The sequence below is a fragment of the Pygoscelis adeliae genome, unplaced genomic scaffold (genome assembly GCF_000699105.1).
Source record: "Pygoscelis adeliae isolate BGI_AS28 unplaced genomic scaffold, ASM69910v1 Scaffold124, whole genome shotgun sequence".
Taxonomy (NCBI): Eukaryota; Metazoa; Chordata; class Aves; order Sphenisciformes; family Spheniscidae; genus Pygoscelis; species Pygoscelis adeliae.
The window spans coordinates 5,601,116-5,603,996 of NW_008824791.1; positions in this window are offsets into that span (position 1 = coordinate 5,601,116).

Sequence of the window (2,881 nt, forward strand, 5' to 3'; positions counted from 1 at the left end):
TAGGGAAATACATAAAATAAGTAAATAATTATTCTTAGGAAAAATGGGTCTCATTAACATAACTAAAGCTTTTTGGTATTATGCTGGAGTGGCTTAAAAAGCATCTCATATACTATATATAACCTTGGACCCAGCTCACTAATTTGATTTGATATTCTAATCTGGGCAATGCTTAATATGCTATTGACCTACTCAAAAAGGTTTTTAGCATTGCTTCACCAACATTTAATTGTATGGTAGAACAAGGAAAGGAAATGTATTTTACGTGGTGATACTTACAAACGCTGAGCAGAATCTTGTCCTGTACAAGAGCTGATTACAGCATGCATGTGCTTTCTTTCTCTCTGTGTTCCTCTCTCTGAACTTGAAATATACTTCACATGCATAAAAATAGATCTTTCATCATGTCAGTGTCATCTTAAAACCTTCTGAATCCACAGTAATTGCTAGTTTGCAGATGTTTTTGTCAATAGCTAGCTGCCTTCCAGAGAAGGAATAGGCACATATAGTATTTTCTGGTGAATGTTCAACCTCTGCTAAATAAATCTTCATTTTTGAGCTTGTATAAATACATGGAAAAAAAAAGTTTATTTGGAAAAACTAAGACTTCTGTTGATATCCAGCAGTTGCTCATTTTTAGAACAGTTACCCATTATGGTTAATTACCTTATAAATTTCTAACTCTTTGGATATTAGTCCTTAATTGCAAGCAAGCAAAAAGCAATTTAGAGATAATGAAAGCTGATTAATAGCTTTTGAAAGATTATTCGGTTTGAGACCATGGAGTAAGGAAAATAGTATGGGTGGGTTTGCACAACTGGTGTGTAGGAATAAGTAAGTTTCCTTAGTGCTGCAGTGATTTGGAGGCTCTTTATAAGAAGCACAGTGACACAGATGTGCTTACTTGCCATGTGCACTGATTATGCTTCTCTGTGTGGTTTTAAGATTATCAGCTGGTACACTCAGATTTCATTCAGGCTGCTAGCACGGAAACACAGCAGTATTGAAGACTACCGCACAGAGTTTTTATTGTACTACTGTTAGATAGATAATTGTGCTGGGGTCTCCTGTTCGTGGGGCATCATAACCTGTTCTTTAATGGTACCCATCTGGACACACCACCCTCCTGTTCCTATGTGGAGTGTTAAGACCCTCTGCTGTTGCCCTCACAGCCCCAGCAGCAGGTGTCCAGAGTGGTCCCTGCGGGCTGCTGTGCAGACCAAAAAGTGTGGCTCCTTCCAAGGGAGACAGCAGTGCGATGACAAGATCTGCCCTCCAAGGTGGTGGCTCGCTTTGAGGTTACAGAGCCATTCAGCGGGCTGTGCTGCTTGGGACTGCCAGTCACAAAGTTTGGTGGCTTTCCTGTCCAAGTGGGATGGGAATCCTCTGCTTAACTCTGGCAGGAATTGGCACAAGGTTATTGGGTGATCAATAGCTAAAAAGATTGTTTTATAAATATGTGGAGTTGAAACACTGGCAACATTTAAGGACTGCCGCTTCTCTCTCTTTTGATCACTTCCAGGATGAACTAATTCTGGATTTTCTCTTGCTAAGTTGAACTCCGTTCAATCAGTGGCCATCACTGGCTTCTGTCCTCAGCAAGCAACTGAATCACTTTTAGGAGTATAAAGGATGATCCTGTAAACAGTGCACTGGATTAGGATGCAGGAGAGCTGGCTTCTCTGGGGGGGGAAGAGTGGCTTGAAAGCTGCCTGACAGAAAAGGACCTGGTGGGGGTGTTGGTCAACAGCTGGCTGAACATGAGCTGGCAGTGTGCCCAGGTGGCCAAGAAGGCCGATAGCATCCTGACTTGTATCAGAAATCGTGTGGGCAGCAGGAGTAGGGAAGTGATTGTGCCCCTGTACTCGGCACTGGTGAGGCCGCACCTTGAATACTGTGTTCAGTTTTGGGCCCCTCACTACAAGAAGGACATTGAGGTGCTGGAGAGTATCCAGAGAAGGGCAACGAAGCTGGTGAAGAGTCTGGAGAACAAGTCCTATGAGGAGCGGCTGAGGGAACTGGGGTTGTTTAGCCTGGAGAAAAGGAGGCTGAGGGGAGACCTCATCGCTCTCTACAACTACCTGAAAGGAGGCTGTAGCGAGGTGGGTGTCGGTCTCTTCTCCCAAGTAACTGGCGAAAGGACGAGAGGAAATGGCCTCAAGTTGTGCCAGGGGAGGTTTAGATTGGGTGTTAGGAACAATTTCTTCACCGAAAGGGCTGTCAAGCACTGGAACAGGCTGCCCAGGGAAGTCGTGGAGTCACCGTCCCTGGAGGTATTTAGAAGATGTGTAGATGTGGTGCTTAGGGACATGGTTTAGTGGTCCTTGGCAGTGTTAGGTTGATGGTTGGACTTGATCTTAAAGGTCTTTTCCAACCTAAACGTTTCAATGATTCTATGATTCTGCCCCTCTGCTGTAGGCTTTCCTTGCCAATTTTTGAGCAAATTCATTAAAGTGCTTCAGTTCATTCTCTGTAAAATAGCTACAGGAGTACTTCCCTGCTACCCCACTTTACATATTTGTATTGCTTTCTCTTAGTAGCATGAATTATCTCTTGTATGCATTTAGTGCAGGGAAGATCTAATCTCGGGTGATACCCCCAGGTGCTCTGGGCATACTGGCATAGCTACACACTGTACTTCAGCTCAGACATTGCTGTTACCCCATGTGAGTCTACTGAGCTCTTGCCTCACAGAGCAGGCACAGTCCCTCTGCCCTGTGGTGCAGGCACCTCCATATGGCCACATACCTGACACAAAACTTCAAAAGGAAGCATGGAAGACTTGGAGCCCTTTTCTCGGAGTAGTGAATTTACTTTGGTGAATGAAAACAAGCTTGCAGCCAACTGAACTGAAGAGAAATCTGTATTTCAACAATTTTAG